The sequence below is a fragment of the Lissotriton helveticus genome, chromosome 4_1, assembly GCF_964261635.1.
Source record: "Lissotriton helveticus chromosome 4_1, aLisHel1.1, whole genome shotgun sequence".
Lineage (NCBI taxonomy): Eukaryota > Metazoa > Chordata > Amphibia > Caudata > Salamandridae > Lissotriton > Lissotriton helveticus.
The window spans coordinates 1,961,588,287-1,961,594,286 of record NC_136063.1 but is presented as its reverse complement, the minus strand read 5'-3'; positions in this window follow the sequence as shown (position 1 = coordinate 1,961,594,286).

The window sequence follows — 6,000 nt, the reverse complement described above, 5'->3', positions numbered from 1 at the left end:
CTCAGCAGAGTTCAGGGAAGCTGGGGGTGAAGTCCTTTTGTTCCTGGGACTTCAAAACAGGGAGCCAGCTCTACTCAGGTCCTTGGAGATTCCTTCAAGACAGGGGACACAGCTCAGCAGCAAAGTCCTTCCCCTTTCCTTGGCAGCAAAGCAACAGGTCAGTCCAGCAGAGCAACAGCAGGACAGTCTTCCTTCTTCAGTTCAGCTTTCTCCTTGGCAAAGGTTCCTTCTTGATTTCCAGGATGATCTAATTTTCTGTTGTCAGGGGTCCTGTACTTATACCCCTAAAGTCTTTGTTCTCTCTGTGCATGTGGGCCCTGAGCCCGGTCGGAACCAGTTGTGGGTGTTTCCTGAGTGCTTTGTTTTGCTGGCTGCTTCTTTCCTTTCAGAGTGAGGGGCAGGGTCCTCAGCCGCCCAGCAGGAGGTGGAGCCAGCATTGTGGGGGGAAAGCCCAGCCCTGGAGCACTTTGTTGACATGATTCCTTCTCTCCTTTCACAGTGCAGGGCAGAGACATCAGACGTACCACAGGGGGTGGAGCCAGCACTGTGGGGGGCGGGCACAGTCCTATTCAGGCCCAGGTGCTAACTCCTCCCACCACTCAAGTTGCAAATGCAGTCATTCAGCCTAGGGCTGACTCAGCCAGCCTCCTGGGGAATTCCCCAGCCCCTGTCACTCTCAAACCAGACAGTCAATACACAAACAGGCCCAGGCACACAGAAGGGTCAGACAAGAGAACAGCAACTTTCTAAAAGTACTGTTCTCAAACACAGGATTTAAAAACAACCTTTCCTAAAAGATGTGTTATTAAATTCTGAGTTCAGGGATACTAGATACTTATGTCCTATCTTGTTCCTGTGGGAAGAAATGCTGTTAACCACTGTAGCCAGCGTCCCCCATGTTAATCTATGGAGCAAGATAGCCTTACAATAGAGAAAAACGAAAATGGCTGTAATTCACTACCAGATCATGTTACCTGCACCAGTACATGCTCTACCTTTCACATACACTGCACCCTGCCCAGGGGGGTACCTTGGGCCTTCCTTAGGGGTGACTGATGTGCACAAAAAGGGAAGGGTTAGGCCTGGTCAGTGGGGACACTGACCAGGAGGACACTGCAGTTCTAAACTGCACACATGCACTGCAGTGTCAGGCCTGAGACATCATTTTAGGGCTACTCCTGTGGGTGGCACAATCAGTGCTGCAGGCCCACTAGTAGCATTTGTCATCACCAGCCCTGGCACACCCAGTGCACTTTACTAGGGACTTCATGGTGATACAAATATGTCAAACATGTATATCCAATTAGAATAACACTTTACATAGAGAGCATATGCACTTTAGCACTGATCAGCAGTGGTAAAGTGCGCAGAGTCCTATTGCCAACAGCCACGGGTCATGAAAAATATGGGAGGAAGAAGCAAAAAGTTTGAGGATGACCCTGCAAGAAGGGCCAGTTCCAACACAACCCCCTTCCAGCCTAAAGCCAGGGTAGACCAAACGATACCTCGATGGTATTCCCTGCTTAAGGCGATAGAACACGGAAACTGGCCCGCACAGCAGGGCAGTCCTGTTCTACGCCGTCCTAAACCCAGTTCAATCACTCTATCCATACTCTCAGGGTCCATCATGCCAATCCATGTGGAACCCTTCTCACCTGTGGCACCACCTGTGCAGCACCTAACCTTAATTTCCTCACAGGTGTGTCCCAACAGACTGACAGCAAGCCACAGTGACCACCAACAGTGATCAGGGATGAGACCCAGGCCTCATGCCTCTTCGGGCGCTCAAACCTCTGTGGCGTCAGAGGGTGGGGGGCAGTAGACCCAGGTGCTTGGCACCCTTTGTCCTCTCCCTCTCTTGTCAGGTCAGGTCTGACACTCTGGCACTGACCCACCAGTCCTGGACCTGTATCCAGCGGCTGGACAGGAGGCTGTGGTGGGCTTCCACACACCCGGTCCTTCTCTTCCTTGGGGCTCTGTACCCTCCCACCTGGAGCGGTACACCCTTCTAGAATAGCCAGGGCACCTGTGGCAGGTGTCCCGCACCATTCATCCACCAGTTCAGGGGTGCTATCCTGCAACTGGTTTTCCAGGTCAGGGGGGATACCCCGGGCCTGGCCCTCAAACCTAGGCTCCCAAGCCTCCAGGTCAAACAACACCTGAACCTGGTTTCCCCACCCAGGGACTAACCCCTGCAGTGGAACTCTTGCCTGGCGCACCAGGACTTCACTCACTGAGGTGCCTATACTGGTAGACAGTACCCACCTGGCCAACACAACGGTGTGGCCCAGTCCACCCCCAGGGTGAGACTCCTGACCTCCTTCCAGGGGCAACCCTGTCCACCAAGACAACCAAGAACACAACTTTCCTACCAGTTCAGGACCTCCCTCCAGCAACTGGTCTCCCAACCTAGGGTTTAACCCCTCAGGTTGTACCGGGGTCAGGGGCGAGGACTCCCTCCCTCTGCACCCCCTTCCAGAGCGCTGCACCCTCCCTACTGGAGGGGTACCCCTGGGAACCATATTGGTCAGGACACTGGTTACAGATGTCCTTCCTTCCAGGTCAGGCAAATCCTGAACCTGGCCTCCCAACCCAGGGACCAAATCCTGCGGTTGTGCATTTGCCTGGCACGCCAGGACTTCTGGGGACTCACATAGTACCCCCTTGAGGGTGACACACAACTCATGTGTCCTGTGACAGTCTGCCTGGTGCAGATCTCCCGACCCCTGTCCACCTGACAGCGCGGGAAGATCCCCCAGGACAGAAGTGAGGTCACCATGGTCACTCACTGGGGACTCAGCCCTTCTGACTGGTCTCTGACCCACTGGTTCTCCCACTGGGGACTCCTTCCCCCTCTCACCCCTCAGTCTGGACTTCTGTACCCTCCCAAGTGGAGCGGCACTGCCAGACACCAGAACTGATGGAGGCCTGGTTACAGGCACTCCCCGTTCACCAGACACTAGGAGATCCTCCTCAAATGGCCTACAAGTACAGTCTAGGTCCATAACCTGGTGTTTCCTTAAGGAACCCTCCAGGCCCTGAGACTGGGTTTCGGGCACCGTGAGACACACCGTCCCACACTCACTCCTTCTCCACTGAGACCGGACATGAGCCCCTACACTCCTCCCACTACACTGGGACCTAACGGGGCTACACTGAACCTCTTCCACCTCAGAGGTCTGGAAGATATCTAAGCCACTCCCCTTGGGATCACTCCCCAATGCCTCCTCAGACTCTCTGGAATCCACCAAGAGGTCTGCCTCCAACGCAAGCTCTCTGGGATCAGAGAACTCACACTCCACCGGGTGTTGGCATAGCTCTGGAAAACAGGGACTTAAAATATGCTCTCCAACAAATGAATCACACAGCCCCCCACAGTTGTTAACCAAGCTACCCTTTGCCTCACCCTCCAGTGCCTCACACAAGTACTCCACACCACTCTCCTGAGACTGGCAAGACAGTATCTGACTGTCTCTGTCACACAACCCACACTCTTCTGGCTGGTCTTCACACACACACACCAAGGTTTCTACCATGGGGGAACCCCTCTCCCTGTACCTCTCATATAGAGTCAGTAGAGTGTCCCTCCCACCACTAGGAATATGGTCCCCTGTGCCAGTCCCCCAATCTAATTCAGGGACACTGCACTCCAATGGAACTACATCATAAACCTGAACCCCCTGGTGTATGTCGACCCCCTCCCTCAAGTCAGGCGCCACATCTCTGGGTGTTTGTACCTTTCTCTCAGCACTAGATATCATAAACATGCCGTCACCATCTGAGCTGGACTCCACCTCCAACTCAGCAAAGCTCCTTCCTTGAGCATCCCATTTTTCTTTCTGGGCTAAGGCCCACCGGATCATACCTTCCTTGGTTAGCCGGTCTAATTCTCTGCACCTTTGCTCAGCAGCAAGGAGCCGCTCATCTTTCTCTTCCTCACTGTCAGAGAAGTCCTCCTCCTCAGAATCATCTGCTAATGTTGCTTCCCAAATTCTGGCCTCATGGGAATACAGGCATGCCTCAAAATCCCTCCTTGTGGAACCTTTCTCCACGGGCAGCCCCCTCTTCTTGCAAAAGGCTTTTATCTCCTCTTCTGTGTAGATGCACAGGTGGAAAAAGTTGACTTCCATTTTGGCAGGATTTTACAGGTGCAACATTAGCCAGAGTCTCAATATCCAAAAATTACTTTCAGGAGGACACCGGAAAAAACAAACAGTATGTGGTGGCGTAGTGGTCTGCACTCACTAGTGATGTACACCAATTACTGTGGGTCAAGTACAAATACAAGTTCAAATCCCACCGCCTGACCACCAATGTTAGATCTGGGGGTCTCTAGTTGGCAGAGGTAGGTACCACTGTCCAAATAGGGACCCTTGCTTCTAGTCAGGGCAAGGAGATAACCTTCTGAGATAACCCCTGCTCACCCTCTAGGTTGCTTGGCACGAGCAGTCTAGGCTAACCAGAGGCAATGCGTAAAGTATTTGTACCAACACTCACAGTAACACAGTGAAAACACCACAAACTGACTCCACAACAGTTTAGAAAAATAAAGGTATTTTTAATCTAAACTACACAAGACCAAAACGACAAAAAAAAAAATCCAACATACACAGTTCAAGAATATGGTTTCAAAAAGAGTTCTTAGGGTTGCGTTAGAATTCTCTACGTTGTGATAGAATTCTCTACTGATGCGTGAAAAGTTCACAGTTGCGTCACGTTTACTCACAGTACCTTTTAGTTGCAACAAAGTTCCAAAAGCAGAAGCTGGTGCGGTGGAAAACAAGCGATGCGTTGCTCCTGAGACCCTGGGGAGGCGATGCGACAGCCCCGCTGCAGCAGCGGGCGTGTTGCGACGAATCCGGTCTGTATGGGGAGGAAGGCCACTTGTATGGATTCCGGTGCGTAGGTTCCGTAGGAAGTCTGTTCTCGCAAAGGCACGATGCGACGATCTCGTAGGGGCTGCGACGATCTCCGGGGCGACGATGCGTGGTCCAGCGGTGATCCTCTCTCTCGCAGCTCCTCGATGCGATGGTTCTGCGACGATGCTCGCAGCGACGTGATGCGGTCCGCAAGTAAGCGGTGCGGCGATTTCACCCAGCGACGACAGGCTCTGCGACGATACTCGCAGCGATGTTCGATTCTCCCGCACCGGTCTGGTGCGTCCCGCAAATGAAGGATGCGACGTGTCTGGCAGCGGCGTCAGGCACTGCGACGATCTCGACCTCCGTAGCGGCAGGAAACTTCTCGCACTGTCGGGGATGCGCTCCGCAAGCGAGCGATGCGACACTTTTCAAGTTCAAAAGTCTCTCAAGCTTAGTTTCAAGCTTCCCAGCTCAGGTACAACTTCCAGAGGCCCCACAACTGGATCAAGCACTCTAGGAAGGACAGAACTCTCTCAGCAGAGTTCAGGGAAGCTGGGGGTGAAGTCCTTTTGTTCCTGGGACTTCAAAACAGGGAGCCAGCTCTACTCAGGCCCTTGGAGATTCCTTCAAGACAGGGGACACAGCTCAGCAGCAAAGTCCTTCCCCTCTCCTTGGCAGCAAAGCAACAGGTCAGTCCAGCAGAGCAACAGCAGGACAGTCTTCCTTCTTCAGTTCAGCTTTCTCCTTGGCAGAGGTTCCTTCTTGATTTCCAGGATGATCTAATTTTCTGTTGTCAGTGGTCCTGTACTTATACCCCTAAAGTCTTTGTTCTCTCTGTGCATGTGGGCCCTGAGCCCGGTCGGAACCAGTTCTGGGTGGGTGTTTCCTGAGTACTTTGTTTTGCGGGCTGCTTCTTTCCTTTCAGAGTGAGGGGCAGGGTCCTCAGCCGCCCAGCAGGAGGTGGAGCCAGCATTGTGGGGGGAAAGCCCAGCCCTGGAGCACTTTGTTGACATGATTCCTTCTCTCCTTTCACAGTGCAGGGCAGAGACATCAGACGCACCACAGGGGGTGGAGCCAGCACTGTGGGGGGCGGGCACAGTCCTATTCAGGCCCAGGTGCTAACTCCTCCCACCACTCA